Source organism: Podarcis bocagei (genome assembly GCF_964188305.1).
Source record: "Podarcis bocagei genome assembly, chromosome: 17".
Taxonomy (NCBI): domain Eukaryota; kingdom Metazoa; phylum Chordata; class Lepidosauria; order Squamata; family Lacertidae; genus Podarcis; species Podarcis bocagei.
The window spans coordinates 30931510-30950733 of NC_138143.1; the positions used below are offsets into that span (position 1 = coordinate 30931510).

General features: G+C 46.0%; 1 protein-coding gene, 2 long non-coding RNA genes and 1 pseudogene across 5 annotated transcripts in view; 1 reads left to right on the forward strand and 3 right to left on the reverse strand.

The window, feature by feature from the left end:
• LOC308577017 overlaps nucleotides 1-19224 on the reverse strand; it is a 243969-nt gene that overhangs the window by 59890 nt on the left and 164855 nt on the right. The window lies entirely within an intron of this gene.
• SLC44A1 (solute carrier family 44 member 1) overlaps nucleotides 1-19224 on the reverse strand; it is an 87682-nt gene that overhangs the window by 59890 nt on the left and 8568 nt on the right. The gene's annotated exons all lie outside the window — the stretch shown is intronic.
• On the forward strand, nucleotides 3987-6165 carry LOC308577214. Its single transcript, XR_014003523.1, has 2 exons — nucleotides 3987-4147; nucleotides 5679-6165. It is a non-coding gene; the product is annotated as an uncharacterized lncRNA (long non-coding RNA).
• LOC308577215 (serine/threonine-protein phosphatase 2B catalytic subunit gamma isoform pseudogene) lies at nucleotides 8736-10268 on the reverse strand (annotated as a pseudogene). The gene has a single exon. The product of its transcript is annotated as a serine/threonine-protein phosphatase 2B catalytic subunit gamma isoform pseudogene (transcript).

A 19224-nucleotide genomic window follows, 5' to 3' on the forward strand; every position in this document is an offset into this window, starting at 1 on the left:
GACCAAGAGGGAAAGAGCAGGTCAAGGTAGTAAGACAGGGAAGCAACAAACAGGCAAAACCGAATAAGTTCAAGGAGATCTAAAACTAGCAGAAGTGGAGCAGGGTTGGCTCTTCATCACCTGCCTTGAACATTCAGGAGGATTCTGGCTAGTAATGTCTGCTGCCCAGCTTAAAACGCTGAAGTTCTCTTCACATACTATGGCACAATGGCACGAGCAATAGGGAACAAGAATATGGTCCACAGGGCTCCTGGCTTCTTGGAACACCATTGCATTTAAGACTGGGCAACTGTCTCAGCCCACATCTTCCATCTACCGTATTTTTCACTCTATAGGACGCACATTTTCCCCTCCAAAAATTAAGGAGAAATGTGTGTGCGTCCTATGGAGCGAATGCAGGCTCCTTGGCTTCAGCGATAGCAATGCGAAGCCTCCAAAGCGCGGAGGGAGCGCTCCCTCCACGCTCCGGAGGCTTCGCGTTGCTTTCGCTGAAGCCGGGAGAGTCTTGCTCTCCTGGCTTCAGCAGAGAGGGAGAGCTGTGCAGCGCACCTTCAGCAAAGTGGGAGGAGAAATGGAAGGGGCTCCGTTTCTCCTGCCGCTTTGCTGAAGGGGTGCTGAGCAGAGAGAGGGAGAATTTTTTTTCTTGTTCTCCCCCTCTAAAATGGTCGGGTGCATCCTATAGAGTGAAAAATACGGTATTTCCTTGGTTCAGAAGTGAGTGCCATTGCTTATTGCAGTCTAAACAGCACTACTCAGCCACAGAGGGGAGGTATCATCAGGCTCGTGAGGGGGACGGGGACAGGGGAGAAGACAACCCCCATGTTTGCAGGAAGTACCAAAACACATATAGGGGAACAAACCCTAAGGAAGTGGGGGAACTCAAAACAGCCTAACAAGGGCAGAGTGTGCTCATTGGGGATGGGAAACTAACTATTGGGTTCGGGTGAGGTGGAAAGCCAGTCAGGAGAAGGGATGGAATAGTGTATCATGGAGAAGGGTGTAGCCAGGGGTGCCAACTTGAATATAATATTCAATGCATGCACACCATTTGAATGGCAATGCCCATCAACTTGGGATTGGGAGGACCGAAGGGACCTTGACCCCTATGAAATTGGCTCCCATGGGCATAGCTAAGCAGCTACAACAATGAACATGTCCTCACTGAATCCCCACCTTTTTATAACCCGAGTACTATAGAAGCTTAATATTTAGGTTTTAGCCATTTTTGAACCTATCTTCTGCACTATTCTTTGTGTTGAGTGTTGCCACTGTACATTCACTGCTGTTCTCTGCATCTGAAGCCATTTAGTTTTCTGAAAAGAAAGAACCTTATGACACCTTACCAGGATGTAAGCTTTCATGGGCTAGCCTCCACTTATCATATGCATGAAGCGTAATGCTTGGTTGGCAGGAATATATCCAAATGAGCGTAAGGGGTGTGTGGAATGTGATAGCTGAAGTTAAATGGAAATGAAATGTAAAACTGTGGCAGTTCAAGCTGAGCTTAAACATAAGCAAAATAAGCACAGTGACCCTTCACAACAGGAAACTATTGTCTCTGTTGGGATCCCAGTAAAGATAATTGAAATCAAGTTGCAATTCAGCAGTTTCATGATGGGGTTTCCCTTTCATGCTCCTTTCGTTCCGTCAGTAACAATTGCAGTAGGCTTAAATGTCCTACTGCTACTGGTTTCTATTGCCATTTCCAATGTCAGGTTTGTGTCCATTTATTATTTTGCACATAGCCTGGCCAGTTGCAACGAGCGCAGCTACCGCTCTGGAAACTGACTGATGTGCGAAGTCTCACAACATTTCTACTAAAAAAAAAGGAGTGTTTCGAAATTCATATGGCAATTCCTCCAAAGGTAGAAAGCGATAACAAAAACAATAATAATAAAATCAAAGGCTTTCCATTCTCTTGTGCATTCCACCTGCAAATGCAATCATGTAGTAGGATTTTTTAAAGCCAATGAATGGAAAAGCTGGAAAGGGATTTGGGAGTCCAAGCAATCACTCCCAGTTACCCCTGTGTAATCCGCTGCATTGCTTGGTCCATTGAGAACAGCTCACTTTCAAAGGGGGGAAAATAGGTGTGGTTCTAACAGGTGGTTGAAAGGTCACATGGATGAATTAAATCCACACCCATGATTTTCACCGTGCGTCACATTAAGCCTTATTGCTACACGGCCCCCTGCACCTGGATGATTAAAGCTGCAGATAACCCTGCTAATCCAAGCTATTTAACCACTGTTCCCTTTACTCCCCGAGACATCAGAAGCGCTGAAATGAAATCGTGTGTGCAATAAACACAAAAATACTTCCCGGCTTAAAACTATGCTCATTCCAGCAATTTTAATATTTCATTTATGAACAACACATCGTTTTAATCCAAGTATTATTATTACACGCTCTGCAGCAGCTCATTTGGCCCCTTCGTTACTGAAGCACCATAAAGCCGCAGCTGACAAGCCTGGCCTGCTGCCCAAAGTGATTTCAGCCTCTCCTCTCAGCACAGACCAGAATAAGCACTACAGTTTGCCCTGCCAGTTGCCACAGTGAAACGGTTTCCCTTCAAAAGTATTCAGGACCCAAGCATGGGGTGGGGTGGACATTTTGTTATGGCCTGGAGATCCAGGGGGACAAACCCACTACCCAGACCCCTCAAAGTGTCCCTATTTTCCAGTCCCACATTTACAGAAACTGCCGGGTCTCTCATTTTCATTAGATAAATGTTGGAGGGTATGGAGTTATGAAACCCCAAGCTATCTGAAGGCAGCCCTGTATAGGAAATGAATTTTTAAAAAACCTTTAGGTTTTTTTTATATGTTGGAAGCTGCCCAGAGTGGTTGGGGCAACCCAGTCAGATGGGTGGGGTATAAATAGTAAAAAAATTGTTGTTGTTGTTAAATAACTCACAGCTGTCCATGGAGGCGCAGGTCAATTCTGTATCCAGGGCAGCTGTCTACCAACTCCACCTGGTACGCAGGCTGAGACCCTACCTGCCAGCGGACTGTCTTGCCAGAGTGGTTTATGCTCTGATTATCTCTCATTTGGACTACTGCAATGCGCTCTACGTGGGGCTACCTTTGAAGGCGACTCGGAAACTACAGCTAATCCAGAATGCGGCAGCTAGACTGCTGACTGGGGGCGGCCGCCGAGACCACATAACACCGGTCTTGAAAGACCTACATTGGCTCCCAGTACGTTTCCAAGCACAATTCAAAGTGTTGGTGCTGACCTTTAAAGCCCTAAACGGCCTCGGTCCTGTATACATGAAGGAGTGTCTCCACCCCCATCGTTCTGCCCGGACGCTGAGGTCCAGCGCCGAGGGCCTTCTGGCGGTTCCCTCATTGCGAGAAGCAAAGCTACAGGGAACCAGGCAGAGGGCCTTTTCGGTAGTGGCGCCCGCCCTATGGAACGCCCTCCCATCAGATGTCAAAATGATAAACAACTACCTGACATTCAGAAGACATCTTAAGGCAGCCCTGTTCAGGGAAGTTTTTAATGTGTGATATTTTATTGTATTTTGGTTTCTATGGAAGCCGCCCAGAGTGGCTGGGGAAACCCAGCCAGATGGGCAGGGTACAAATAAATTATTATTATTATTATTATTATTATTATTATTATTATTATTATTATTATTAGGACATCTCTATTTTCATTGGAGAAATGTTGGAGGGTGTGCATTACCATGAGGGGGGGAACTGAGGTTATACTGTATAATATGCTTGATGATGATGGAAACTTTCCCCCTGTATATATGTACTTCCTGGCAAAATCTCATGAGTTTTGCTCGAGCCAATCAGAAGCAGCATTAGACCATAGCAAGCAGCATTCTAAACAGACACTTGTTGGACCGGACAATAGCAAGCAGCATTCTAAACAGACCCAAGTTGGCCCGGACAATAGCAAGCAGCATTCTAAACAGACCCTTGTTGGCCCGGACAATAGCAAGCAGCATTCTAAACAGACCCTTGTTGGCCCGGACAATAGAAGGTGGTTGGTATTGGACCTAGACCAATCGCTAGAACTGAGAGTGTGCGCATATACAGGGCTTTAGCCCTGGATATGCTGTAAAGTAACAAGGATATATACTGCTGGACACATGGAGACAGCACTAATTGCAGTCAAAGAGAACCATGCTATGGTACCGTCCTGTTTAGTCCTATAACTGCTTGCCACTGTTAGCTGGCCAAAGTTCACCAAAAATGAAAAGAACAAGGGAGCAGCAGCAGCAAAATGGGGAAGACCAAAGGCGTAGATGCAATATATGGTAAATATAGGTTACAATTCAGTTGGATTCTATCAGTTTACATTATTAGGCATGTCTTTTGGCTGCCCTATCTAACTATAAGCACAAGTAAGGCAGTCAGAAACGTAAGTGGGCTAAACCAAGGAAACAAAATGTAGCTAAACACCACCAATCGATCCTCTAGTTTTTCAAAACAGACAAAGCTTTCTGTAGTCTGGCTCAGGCAATATGGTAACTAGGGAAGTAGATGAACAAAAACAGTATGTAAACAATTCCAATGTAGGGACCATGTCTATGGCAACTGATGAGGAAGCAAAGTTGCCAGATAAAATGCCAATTTTATATATGTATGTAATAGCACCATAAGCAACGTTAATACAGTGGTACCTCGCAAGACGAACGCCTCGCAAGACGGAAAACCCGCTAGACGAAAGGGTTTTCCGTTTTGGAGGCGCTTCGCAAGACGAATTTCCCTATGGGCTTGCTTCGCAAGACGACAGCCCATAGGGAAATATCCGGGACAGCGGGGAAGCGCAGCGCGTCTTCCCCACTGTCCTCGGACCTCCTCCGAAGCCGGGCGGTGGGGCGGGAACGCCTCCTCCCGCCGCCGCCGGGCTTCGGAACGATGCTCCGAAGCCGGGCGGCGGGGCGGGAACACCTGCCCCCGTTGCCGGGCTTCGGAACACTGCTCCGAAGCCAGGCGGGGGGGCGGGAACACCTGCCCCCGCCGCCGGGCTTCGGAACGCTGCTCCGAAGCCGGGCGGGGGGGCGGGAACACCTGCCCCCGCCGCCCGGCTTCGGAACGCTGCTCCGAAGCCGGGCGGCGGGGCGGGAACACCTTCTGAAGGCGGGCGGGGGGCGAAAGTCTTTGTCCCCCCTGCCTGCCTTCCCAGGGGCTTTTAAATCGCCCCGGACAGCGGAGAAGTCCTCCGCTGTCCCGGGGCGATTTTAAAATGCCACCCGCCAGCATTTTAAGATCGCCCGGACAGCGGAGAAGTCCTCCGCTGTCCCGGGGTTTTTTAAAATGCTGGGGGTGGGAAGAAAAGCCCTTGTTCCCCCCCCCAGCCTTCAGAAGAGGTCCGGGGACAGACTGTCCCCGGACCTGGTCTGAAGGCGGTTTCCCTAGGAACGCATTAATTGATTTTCAATGCATTCCTATGGGAAACCGTGCATCGCAAGACGAAAAACTCGCAAGACGAAGAGACTTGCGGAACGAATTAATTTCGTCTTGCGAGGCACCACTGTATATGATTTTACAATGAAAAATGAAGCTTTAAAACCATTTTTGTGTGTGTCCCAGTCAGAATGGCCAACGGTTCAAGGATGGTAAGATTTATAGCCCAAAATTTCTGAAAGGCACTAAGCTGGAGAAAGTTGCTGCATAATCATTCATCTCATTCCCACTGACACTTTTTTTTTAACACAGCCATGCAGGAGCACGGAAATACAGGTGGTCACTGAAACTGCTTGTGAGCCCCTGTGGTGCCTGGAGGAAAGACAGGTGAGTGCAATAACCCATTTGGTACACTGAACATTGCTATCACGGTGGCAAAAACATGCTGGGGGAGCCACAAGAGACATCAGCAGCAGTCCAGGTGTGTAAGTGCCATCCTATTATGATGACTCTTCTGTCTGATGCTTGATCTGGCCCAGAGGTTCAGAAGCAGAGCAGCGTGTGAAACATCTGGAAATTGGGCCAGGGGAGACCTGAAAACACCGTTTCCCTTGTGACTCTTGCATCTGCTGCCAACAGCTGTAAACCTCATAACCGGCAGCCCAGGTGAGGAATCCTTGCCCCGTGAGAGACACCAACTTCTATTTTCATCATTGCTAAATGTTGTAAGCCACTTTCAGAACTTCCGTAATTATACGAGATAGAAGTATTTAAAATAAAATATGAAGGAAGTGCGAAACTGAAACTCTGTCTAGTGGGTTCTTAATCTTAATGGCTCTCTACTTTTCTCTGCTGAATGCCAAGATCATACACCAGCCGCACATGCAGACACTTTATTCTTTATTCCAGACACATTCTTGTGACTGATGTATTCCCCATTCTCCAGAGTCTTAAGAGCAGTGTGAACTGCATTTTAGCCACTGGATTTACAGTAGGATTACTTGTCTTTGTTCTCAGCAAATGTATCCGAAATAGGAATGGTTCTTATGCAAAAGGAAAGGAAAAGGAAAATAGCAACATGGTTCTCAGCACAGATGCTGGCTCTCACAGTTATTCTGCACACTGGAATATATAGCACAAAGCATGCCAATATATTTTTAGTTTTCCTTTTATTTGTTTTCCTCTGATAAACACCTAGGCCAAGTCAGAAGGAGAGCATACAGGGCAAAGTTCTTAAAACATCACTTTGAAAGTTGCTTGTTCTCAAGTTATACAAGGGAAGAATCATTCTCATCATCAACGAAAGCAAAGGACTTATTGGCCCCAAAATGTAGCTATGACAGGTGAATAAAATAGACTAGGAGCAAAATTACTGAAACTGCATAGTAAAGAACAGAGATAGGATTTTGGATAACCATTACTGTAGCCAAAGTGCTGCTAATGTTTTCCCCTCCCTGCAAAGACTCAAGAATTGTATCCCAAATATGTATGAAGGACAGAAGTCAGTGTGGAAATTAGTGGGACACACATAGGAAGAAGGGAAAAAACCATAGAGTGGAGCAGAATATAAACAACTTGTAACACCAAGTAACACTTAGATGATAAATAAGGAGGGCTGTCAAAGTTTAAATATAATACAAGCATGTTTTGTGGTAGGGTAGTTTCTGGGGAAAGTAATTTTCTTCAAGAATTAGCCTTGGATTCTTCAAACAGAGAGCATTACTGAGAAAGAAGATAACAATATGTGTGTATAAAATGCCTTTTCCATTAATACTTTTGTAGACCAACCTCCCCTTCCTTTGAAAGAGTGAAAATTTCCCTTATATTCTAAGAGTACTCTCCAGCTGTTCAAGAATCCACCAATTACTATGCAACTGACTGCAATAATTCCCCAAAGAATTAGCCTTTTCAGTAACACAGAATGGATTGGAGCAAAACCAAACGCACTGGAAAGAAGACTGACAAGGCAAACTAAGATTTCTACACCCAGGGCTCCCAAAGTTCTGCTGTCCCGTGGGAAACGTTACTAGAAAAGGCAGACACTTTATACACTGAACCTTTCCTCACGGTCCCAAGCAATCTGAAGAAACATGTTCCAGTAAAAAAAAAAAGGCCGATGCTTCAGAATGTATAATACAAAAGCACAACAGTTTTATCAACTAGACCACAAAGTTGGACTCAGACTGCCTCTTAGTAACCCAACACCGGAGCTAAAGCGCAAAAATGCAAAAAATCTCAGGTAGGAGATTAGATAACAGTAGCAAGGCTGTATGACTCAAACACTGATAGACACAAAATGAAGGCATAATAAGCAGTGATCCAAGTGCAGTAACACAAAATGCCCTAGAGTTGAGCCTTCTCAGTACATGAGGCTCAAATTGAGGAGGGGGATGTGCCAACAGCTCTAGGTATGCCTTCTCCACCCCTGAACAAGGCCGGCCCACTCATGAGACAAGGTGAGGTGACCACCTCAGGCAGTGGGATCCACAGGGGCATAGATCCAGCCGCCAAGAAAAACATTGCCTGCTGCTGCCGCCGCCACCGCAATGACAGCAACAGCTGTGGTGTGTCCTTGGGGGCCTCCTCTTCAGCAGCGTCCCCCCAATGCCGCCTCTACAATGGCCTCTTGGCAAATAGGAGGCACCGCTAGTCTCCTCCCATCCTTGTTCCTGATGCAGATCTTTATTCCGCCCCCCCCCTTCTTCCAGAAGAAGCAGGAAGCATTTTGTGGTTTGTCTCAGCTGCCCAAACACCCCTGAACTTCCCCCACTGAGTGAGAAGGTCTGAAAGGGGCTCCTTAGCACATTCAGGGGAAAGCATGCAAAAGTCTCTGCGCAATGAGGAATTCTGTTATTGCAGAACGCCCTATTGCAGAGAGGAAGTTGACTGCTGGAGCATCAGATGCAGTGTGAAATAGAAGAAACACAGCAAAATCTGGGAGGAGAAAAATGTTGCTTTCAAATGAAAGTTGCCACTTTTAAAAAACAAGGATAACTTGAAACGGTTCCATTATAAAATCAGATCCCAGAGCTGCCCTGGGTTGTTTCTGCTTCCCTTCCTCCCACCCCACCCCACTCAGCCACACGCACAGGCTCCTTCCCTCCTGGCAGGGACAGGCAATCTGTACAAAACAACACTTTATATATGTACTAGTATTTAGACCCATTCCTAAATTAAAAAAGATGACTTTTTATATATTGAACATAAAATTTTAAAAACTTAAAAAATGGTCACCTCTCTTACAGAATGGATGCAAACTGGATTATGGATGTGCCTCCAGGCTAAGTTGGTTTCTCCCCCCCCCCCCCTTGCTCTCCCCCTTCATAATAAATAAATAGAATTCATTAAGTTTTGGATCTTTTAGTGGCGCCTGAACTGTTACTGGGCTTTCTTCCCCATCCCGTTCTTTTCCGCAGAGTTTGTGGAGGTTAAGTTCACTGGCCCGTCGGGGTGCTTGGAATCCTTGCGTGGCGGCATGCGCTCGTTGACACGGTCCAGTCCCCTTGCTTCTTCAAAGCTGCGGATCTTGTGCTGTGGCGAAAATCCACGGATGGCCGTCTGTAGAGTCTGTTTCCCTCCTGAGAGGACTCCCAGGGGCAGAGTACCTGTAGGAGTCAGTCCTTTGAGCATCAGAACACTCTCACTCTCCTCCCGAAGAACTGAAAAGACTCGTGCCATCTTCCCAATGGCTCTGATCTTATTCCTGATGATCTCTTTACGGGCAGTGGTGCCTCCGTCCAACGCTTCATCTCCATCAGAAATGAGCTCATCATCAGAGCAGATGTTAAGGATGTTAACCAGCATCTCTGTAACCTTTTCCCCTACGAAAGGCAAAGACCATGTGAAAACATCCATGAAGTCTGGAAGCCAGTAAGGGTGTGGAGAACAGTTGAACTGCCTGATGTTCATGACATTGTTTTCATATTTCAGCACAGCAGCCTTGTTGTTATAGACATCTAGATAATTTGGTGCAGAAAAGATTGTGATTAGGGATGGAAAGCCGGTAGTCTGGCTCTTTCTGTACATTCGGTACCCAGCATCCTGGGCTTCATGTGCTCTAATCACAGATAACAAATTATTATTTTGCAAAAATTCACAAATTGCAGGGTAACTGTAGAAATAGGAGCAACCTCGAACAGTGTTGTGGGTAAAATGTTCCAGTGTCTTCTCATTGCCATAATCCTCTGATGGATCAGACCACAGCAGGTCACACATTGGACCAAAGGCTGGAGGCTCCTTAAACCTGTCTAATTTCCTAATATCATCTAGACATGTGATTTCAGGAGACAGCCCTCCATGCACACACAGAAACTGCTGGTTCAAAAGGGCAGCAAGAGGAAGACAGTCAAATGTATCCATGCATGCATCATACACCCGCTCGGAGTACTTGATTCGACATTCTTGTTTAAAGGTGAAGTATTCTGTGAGGTGCCTGCACTCGTGGTTCCCTCGGAGCAGGAAAAGTGTTTTGGGGTGGTTTATCTTTAAACTCCATAAATACAGCACACACTCTATACTGAAGTAGCCTCTGTCCACGTAGTCTCCCAGGAAGAGGTAGCGCGTGTTATTGGGTGATCCTCCAACTTCAAACAACTTCATCAGGTCAAAGAACTGCCCATGAATATCACCACACACTGTGATTGGAGCCTCAACTTCAATCATGGTCTTCTCATGCCTCAGAATGGAGGCTCCATCATTGATTATCTTCAGCGCTGCATCCTCCTCCAGACGCCCTTCTTTCACCAAGTGGTTTCTTAAGACCTCCAGCCTGGGTTTCCCATCCTCAAAAACTTCTTTCAGGGTTAACCGCAGCGTAGGAGGGAAAGGGACAGCCTTCACGATGCGCTCCGTCGTGGACAGTTTGCTGCTCTGGGCGCTCCCGGACATGGTCCCACCTGCCCCGTCACGGCTCCCGGGACCTTTGTGCCTCCCCGCGGGAGGGGCCGGGACTCCGGCGGCGGCGGCGGCAACGGCAGCGGCTGAGCAGGCCAGGGCGGGCGGGCGGAGGGAGGCGCGGACGGGGGAATCCTCTCAGTGCCGCGGCGGCGGCGGCGGCTGTCTCCACCCGAGCCCCCCGAAGCTGCCCCTACCACGCATGCGCGCTCGCTCTCCCCCCTATTGCAGAGAGGCTTCCAAGCACATTGAGACAGACACACTTAGAAGATCCCTTCCGATCATCCCACACTACAAGGGAAGGTGGAATAGGTGGGGGCACCCTCCCCCCTTGTGGCATTCGTATGGAGCCCCCGGTCGTCTCACGGACTACTGACCCGTACACCACTAATTCGCTGCCACCAACCAGGTCCTCCCTGGTAAATGACTTAGTCTCAGTCAGGTTCTCAAATAAGAGTGTAGTTTATTTCAGACACAAACAAACTTTAACTGCATTCCAAACGCTGTTACTCTTTATCTTCTTAGTCTTGTTTTATCCTATCTCTGTCTCTTCTACGCCCTCACACAAGAACCCACTGCACTGTCTATTTCCAACTGCCTGCCAACTGCTTTTCCAACTGCCTTTCCCAACTAACCAACCCACTAAAACCAACAAACTAACCACCAACAACTAACTCAAACCTTTTATATACAGGTAGGCTCCGCCTCTGGCTTTCCTATTGGTTTACATATTAACTCTTTTTCTCTCCCTGTACAGACATTTTTCAAACGAACGGGCAAATGCCACACCCCTCTTCTCTAGTTTGAGCCCTCACATGCCAAGTTTCGCTCTGAGGGAAAGGGAACTGGCAACTGCGCATTCATACTGCAACTGCCACGTACAATGAGTTTATGCAAGACTCACATTACATACGTGGCATACTGCCTGCAATTTGAACAGTGGCATGTAACACAGCCTCTTGTATTGGTCTTTATTGCTTCACTCCAGTATGGGAATCTTCAAGCAGTCATTTTTTATTAAAAAACGGACTTGTGAACTTCAGGATGGCTGCCTTCTCCCTTGGCTCACAGCAACATCCCACTATTTTTTAAAAGGGGGTTGCTTTTTATGGTTCCTCAATGACTCCACACTTCCTCCTCACACAGAAAACTCAGAAACTTAATATATGGCTATTTTGTCGGGACACACAGAAGGAAGCATGCAGTTGCTTCCTAAATTCACTGAACTCTGGGGCCTGCTGTAAAATATCCAATATGTTCCATCAAGGACAGTCTTGCTCTTTGATGGGCGATGCAAATCACGCCAGGGTGTTTTTCTCTAAATGTTTTCTCAAGGAAGAAGGAAAAGAACCAACAACTCAGGTACTTTCAGCTATTTAGATCACTCCACTGTTGATCAAAGAAATGTTCATTCTTTATGAGTTTTGGCTGAAGTTAACAAGGTAAGTACTATCCCGAGGCAGTGCTTCAGAGGTACAAGGAATCATTAGGAGACGAATCTGAAAAGTTGTGCATGCTTTGTATTGTCATGTAATTCATGCCATGCAGAGATGCTAAGCAACCTCCAATATTTCAAAGCATTAAAAGGAGTGCATTATTACTACAGAGCATTACACCTATTCATCTGAGAGTTCCCTTGCTCTGTATACTACTTTTGGAAATGCTTGGCATCATTTAAGTGGAATTTTGAGAGTATGACCTTGCACTTAAGGGATGTATTATTAATGGTGATAATGAGACTGGGGAAGCGTGTTTACAATCGAGTTGCCTATTTCCATCCGTTACTGTCATGCTCACCCTGTGCCTCGATATACCACCTGCTTGTCAGCCCCTCAGCTGAGTCAATCACATTATCATGTTCTCACCAGGTTAGTGCATCCAATTGCAGGCATGACAAATTATGACTGTCTTTATCAATTTGGAAGGAAATGGCATTCAAGCCATCCTCAAAGCACGGAAACGTGCAGTTCAGGTAACCTTAATGAAACAATAAGAGCATACTTCTGCACTGTGACTTTCAGAAATCAGAGCGGGGCAGGGGAGAGATGGAAGGGCAGTTATGTCAGTGTAAAAGAGCTGTAGCCTGAAAAATTAAGCCAGCATTAAGTAATTTTCATTCATTCAGGCACAGATATCTCCCTATTGATAATTCAAAACGATCTCTTTTATTTGCAAGCAAGGAAGTAGGAACTGGATCCAACAGAGCTCTGAGCATGACCCAAGTGTAAAGGTAAAGGATACCTGGATGGTTAAGTCCAGTCAAAGGTGACTACAGGGTTGTGGCACTCATCTCGCTTTCAGGCTGAGGGTGCCGGCGTTTGTCCACAGACAGCTTTCCACGTCATGTGGTCAGCATGACTAAAGCGGTTATGGCGCAACGGAACACCGTGACGGAAACCAGAGTGCACAGAAACACCGTTTACCTTCCCACCGCAGCAGTACCTATTTATCTACTTGCACTGGCGTGCTTTCGAACTGCTAGGTTGGCAGGAGCTAGGACAGAGCAACAGGAGCTCACCCCGTCACAGGAATTCAAACCGCCAACCTTCTGATCGGTAAGCCCAAGTGTAGATAAGCTTCCCCATTCAGTTCAGGAGCTGAGGAATAATCAGTGTACACATCTGCTCACATAAGGATTGACTCAGTTCCACAAAGAGGCTTAGTATCCCTTCTCCCTATCAGCCTAGATAGCTTAGTTGGTTAGAGCAGGCATAGGCAACCATGGCCCTCCAGATGCTTTGGGACTACAACTCCCATCATCCCTGACCACTGATCCTGTTAGCTAGGGATGATGGGAGTTGTAGTCCCAAAAAATCTGGAGGGTCGAGATTGCCTATGCCTGGGTTAGAGTGTGGTGCTGATCATGCCAAGGTTGCAGGTTCAATCCCTGTATTGGACAGCTGCCTGTTCCTGCACTGTAGCAAGTTGGGCCCTCAGACCTTTGATTCTATCAGAATGCTTTTGAGCATGCCTCAGCTGAACAACAGTCCCCTGGGCAAGCTCCACTCCTCCCTTTCCCATGGGAAAAAGCTGGCAGGATTCCTGGCTGCCCGAAGCAGCTAAGCCCCACAAAAAAGCTAGCCAGCGAAGGGATCTGAAAAACACAATTTTTCATTTGGCAACTGAGGCCAACTACGAACTGTGGACACTGCATCTTCATTATCAATATTTTTTTGATGAAAAGATACTAAGTTGCTCTTACAGATCGATAAATATGGTGGTAGCATACCAAGGTTCAGTATATTTTGAACCTTTGGGTCATGAAAAATGCACAAGGATACAGGAGAGGTTAGGAGGAAAGGATCAGCAGGCAAACCTCCGTCAAATTAACTTGAAAAGGCTTTAGGAATATTGCTAAATAAGTTACTTAACAGTAACATCCACACACTGGTGACATTTCAGTTCAACAGTACACAGAGAAAATCTGCAATTTCACCCTTGGGGTCAGGGTTTAAAGAAAATTCCTGACCAAATGATATCCCCCCCCCTTCCTCAGGTTGAATGAGTCCTTTGTCAATCTGGAGACATTTCTTACCCTTTTATGATTTTTAAGGCTAAAATTTCAGGAGACAAACCACCATAATTTTTGTGAGACCTCGTGATCCCATTCTATACTGCAGAAGAAGTAATGATCTTGCCATCAAATGCAGGCTCCTTTCAAAGCAATATTTCAGCAGAGTCTTTGAACTGATTTGTCAATGGGAAGAGAATGCTGAATAAAACCTGACAATTTTAGAAGCAGGCTGTGAACTTTTAATTCAGGGAACATTTTGTTATTTCTGCTACCTGAGACTGGTAGTGTGAAGTGTGTCATGGTGACAGTTTTAGGCATTACATGGAACTTCCGACTAAAATAAGACACGCAGTTCTTGTATTTTCTGTTCCAAGTGACTGTGGCTTTATGGTCATAACATGACCACTATAAATGGCTCAAGAGGCGAGTGAAAGGAGATATGATAGCTATCTTCAAATATCTGAAGGGCTGTTAAATGGAGGATAGAACAAGGTTGTTTTCTCCTGCTCTGGACGGCAGGACTCGAACCAATGGCTTCAAATTGCAGGAACGGAGTTTCCAACTAGACATACGAAAAAGCTTTCTGACAGTAAGAGCTGTTTGACAGTGGAAGGGTCTCCCTCAGGAGGTTGTGGATTCTCCTTCTTTGGAGGTTTTTAAGCAGAGGTTGGATGGCCATCTCTGTCATGGATGCTTTAGCTGAGATTCCTGCCTTGCAGGCGGTTGGACTAGATGACCCTTGGGTCCCTTCCAACTCTACGATTTCATGATTCTAAGAGGCTAACTAATCTGCAATAAGGCACTAGCCGTGCAATCCTATACACAGCCACTCAAAAATACTGTATTTTCCGCTCCATAAGACACATTTTTTCCTCTTAAAATCTAAGGAGAAATGTCTGTGCGTCCTATGGAGCGAATGTGTGGTCCCTGGGGTTGAGGGGGGGACCTAGGCTTCCCCTGCCAGCCCTGACCTGCTCTTTGGGGCTGGGGGAAACCCGGGCTTCCCCCGCCAGCCCCGACCAGCTCCTGAGCAGCTCTGGGGTAGCCCGTGAAGCCTCCACAGGGCAGCGGGGAGCCTTCATCCCTCTGCCCTGGGGAGGCTTCGCGCGGCTATCCCTGGCTTTTGCGGGAGGTGGGGGTAGGGACAGAGCAAGGCTCTCTCACTTCCCCCACCTCCTGCAAAAGCCCCCAAGATTCACATTCCCCCCCCTTGAATTCCCCCCCCCCAAAAAGTAGGTGCGCCTTATGGAGCGAAAAATACGGTAAGTTCCACTTGAGTTCAATAGGGCTTAGTCACAGATAAGTAGATATAGGAATTAATTAATCAATCAATCAAAAAATCGAAGGGCCGATTGCAGCCTAAATGATGCTGACATGCTGGCATCTGCCTGTCTCGAGAGACAATGGAGTGCGCCTCTGGGAGTGAAGTAAAACCAATGCATTGGCAGCACTGAAATGACCTCCCCAGGGTGCAGGCCTTTGCAGCGTGTATGGAGGTCCTGGACTGCCAAGATGACAAGACCCCCCTCTCAGCCTCGCTACTGTGGTCCACAGGAAAGCAGAGAAATACATTTGGCATCTGCTTGGCTGTACGAGTTGCTGGAAGGAAACGTACAAGACACCATCCAACTGATTAGGAACTCCACTCTGGATTTGTGTAGGAGTTAGTCTTAGCTTTTTCTTCTCTCAAAGATATCCCACAAAGCAGCAGAATTTAGGATCAGCGTTTTCCTTCTCCTGATGGCGACCTTCCCAAGTTGACGAGCCCCATCTGCCCCTCTCTTCCCTCTACAGCAGCGGTTCTCAACCTGTGGGTCCCCAGATGTTGTTGGACTACAACTCCCATCATCCCTAGCTAGCAAGGCCAGAGCTCAGGGATGATGGGAGTTGTAGTCCAACAACATCTGGGGACCCACAGGTTGAGAACCGCTGCTCTACAGCATGGGTAGGCAAACTAAGGCCCGGGGGCCGGATCCGGCCCAATCACCTTCTAAATCCAGCCCGCGGAAAGTCCAGGAATCAGTGTGTTTTTACATGAGTAGAATGTGTCCTTTTATTTAGAATGCATCTCTGGGTTATTTGTGGGGCATAGGAATTTGTTCATTTTCCCCCCAAAATATAGTTCAGCCCCCCCCCCAAAGGTCTGAGGGACAGTGGACCGGCCCCCTGCTGAAAAAGTTTGCTGACCCCTGCTCTACAGCACGTGCAGAAACTGCCTTCTTGACCATTCTTGACTATTGGTCTCGTCTGCTCAATCCGCTACACCTGGTCTTCATATGCAGGAGAAGTCCCTAATTCACCAAGGACCCATCAGCTACCCTCACCTGGTTTAGTCGGCCAGTCAAAGCCATTCCCAGGGTGTGGCTGCTGTTGCATGCTAGAAGCCACAGGTGAGAGCTGAGTTCAGCGTGGGGACGAAAGGGGGACAAACTACTCCAGAAGGAGCATGATGTGTCCCCCACCAGAGATACTGCCCTCCCCAACCACCCAATATACCCAGGCCACAAAACATCACAGCTGAAAACTAACAACATTCACAGAATTTAAGTCTTCTTCCCTTGATAAACTATTCCGAAACAGGTATCTGAAGAAGTGTGCATGCACACAAAAGCTTATACCAAGAACAAACTTAGTTGGTCTCTAAGGTGCTACTGGACAATTTTTTAAATTTTTAATATATTATTCTAAAACAGTTCTCAGAGTGACTGTGGAGCTATGGATTAAAGTCCCATTGATTCTCTCTACTGTATTCTTCTTTTAATCCCCTAATCTATCAGGTTACAATTTGTTAGTATTCAAGTAGCAGTGACAATAATATCTGACAAATAATGTTTCGCAATTCAAGGGGAGGTTGAGGGGGAATGTGCATAGTGCTGCAGAATACTATACTATTTATTTAATGCTCATCATGCTCATTAAAGAGCAGAGAAATAGCCTGGCTCCTGACCAAAATGCTTACAACTCAAGGTAGACAGGACAAAGCCGCCTGAAGAACAATTCTTGCTGTCATCACTGGATAGTGCAAACTCCTGACACACTTTTTTCAATACCTGAGAACTGTCAAGCTATTATCTTGTCTACTCTCAGTTAAACATACTTAGTTCCTTCAGCTTTCTCTGCAATTGTTCTGTCTTTTCCTGGAATATGTTTAAAGTGTCAAATCTTTCTAGAGTTTTGAGAACAAAGTAAGATGCTTACATTTGATCCAGTGAAGTTTTGGAATCAGTGCTATATAAATCAGGAATAGTGTATCCTAAATCTTAGACCAGTTGCTTCTATTAATGCAATCTAAAACTGATTAGCCTGTTGTGTTATTCACTCAATAACTTCTCAATCCTACTTATTAATGATTCGGCTTCACCAGTTATTCTCCATCTGGAGGAACAAGCCTGGGTTTATCGCAGAATGTTTGGCTGCAGCTGCTTGTGATCTGATGACTGTAACTGTATGATATTCCTTCAAACATTTCCATCTCACACTTTCTTTAGGTATACCTCTGTGATTGTCACGAGTGAACAATTAAATCTATGCACATTCAATTTTTCCTGATTGATCATTGTTTTAGCAGCCCAGCTTTCTAATTTAATAAGACAATTTTGTGCTTTGACCAGTCCTTGGAGCAGAATCTTGGGTCATTTCACAAATGGGGAAATGTACACTGTCTTGCCTATTTAACCATCCTAACCAATGCGGTTGATGTGGACCTCATCAGCCATACAAAATATTTGTAAAAATTGCTAGAAAAACTGAACCACTTCATATTCCAGGTACTCCCCAACAATTATGGGGTCAGTTTACACATGATAATAGCATTAATTTATAGAACCAGTTGCTGGCAGCATAATAATGGAAGATTTCTTTGTTTACTGTAAGTCCATTTTCTTAAGCGTTCCAAGCACGCCGTCACTTATATTTTACAGTCGCATTTTATAGCTCAACTACGTGGCATTCTTCAGTGCCTCATAACTGAATTTAATATTACTGTTTATCAATAAGAATCCCAAGAGTTGCAATCTTCCCGTTGTTTTTTGCACTTGGGTGCACATGTCTAATATTTTTACTTACTAAAAAGGAGATTTGCAAAGCTCTCACAGTCAGTTTCACCTTCAGGACATCTTAATCAGATAAAACCAAAGACAGGTAATTTCCCCTTGCATGACACCCAATTACCTATTTCCCCTCGGAGCATTTCCTCCTAAAAGGTGTATTATGTATCCTATGAAGGCTCACACATTAATTCAAGAATTAAATAGATGGTTGGAGAATTATTTTCAAAGTTCAACGCTCCACCCTGAACAGACCGCATGAAAGAGGTTCGGCTGGTTGCTGTGGCATTTATATCCATCAGGGAAGTTGATCAGCAGATGGTACCATACTGTGGACAGAGATAGTGCCCTGAAGCCATCATGATTGGCATGGTGCTAACAGTCTTAAGAAAAACTGTCGGACTACTTTAAGCCATTAACATCTTCTTCAATTATCTTCTATTGCCACAACTGTTTCATTACAAAGAAGGCAGAGAGTTTTGGAGCTAAGCTAGATGTGACGGGGCAGCCATCTAGTTGTCTGGCCTATTCACACATGAAGTAAGGAACATGCTGGGGGAAGAAAGTAAAACATGCCCCCTGCCCTACCATGCTGTGCTCGGCTACTTAAAAAGCACTTTCCTCCCATCCTGCCACATTTCCAGGATGAGCGAAACTAGGAGAAAGATACTTAAAGCAGTGGAGCACAGATAAGAGGAACAGGGAAAAGGGAGAAGGTTTTGCTCTCTCCATACTGTCTTTTTCACTGAAGGACTAGACAACTCCACCAGCAGGAGGGGCAGGACTGAGACATGGGAACAAAAACATGGGAGTGCCTGGTTTGCGCCCCCTCAAAATTGTGCACCCAGGGCCACGGCCCCCCTTACCCCGCTTACTACACCCCTGCCCTCAAACTTATTTAGCCCTAAGTTTCACATTTCAGTTGTTACCACCTAGAGCAGAAGACTCAGTGTACACTACGTAGAGTTGTACTGCCTGCACGTGTTCTTATTGTGTCTTAATTTCCCATTAAGAAAGGTTTGAGGTATTCCAACTTTCATTATAAGAGTCAAACAACAGATCCACGATTTTCAAGCTTTATACCCTCAGGGAAGAACCCAATTGATCTCTATCCGTCCGGCTACAAATCCCTGTGGGTTGCAGAGAATCCAGACATGCATTCTAAAGCATATTTCCAGTTTATTTAGGACATCAGCCAGGCCTGTGGAGCCTCACCACTGCCCTAAACACGCAGAGACATGCCCAATAATTCCCTGCTGCTACGTATTGCTGGGGAAGATCTGTAGAGGCAGGCAAGCTAACCTTCGGGAAAGCTGAAGAACTCCAGGATTACCAGGAACACAGCTGGGGGGCGGGGATGGATTAGATTTTATCAGCCAACTCCACCACACAGCTCAGGCAATGA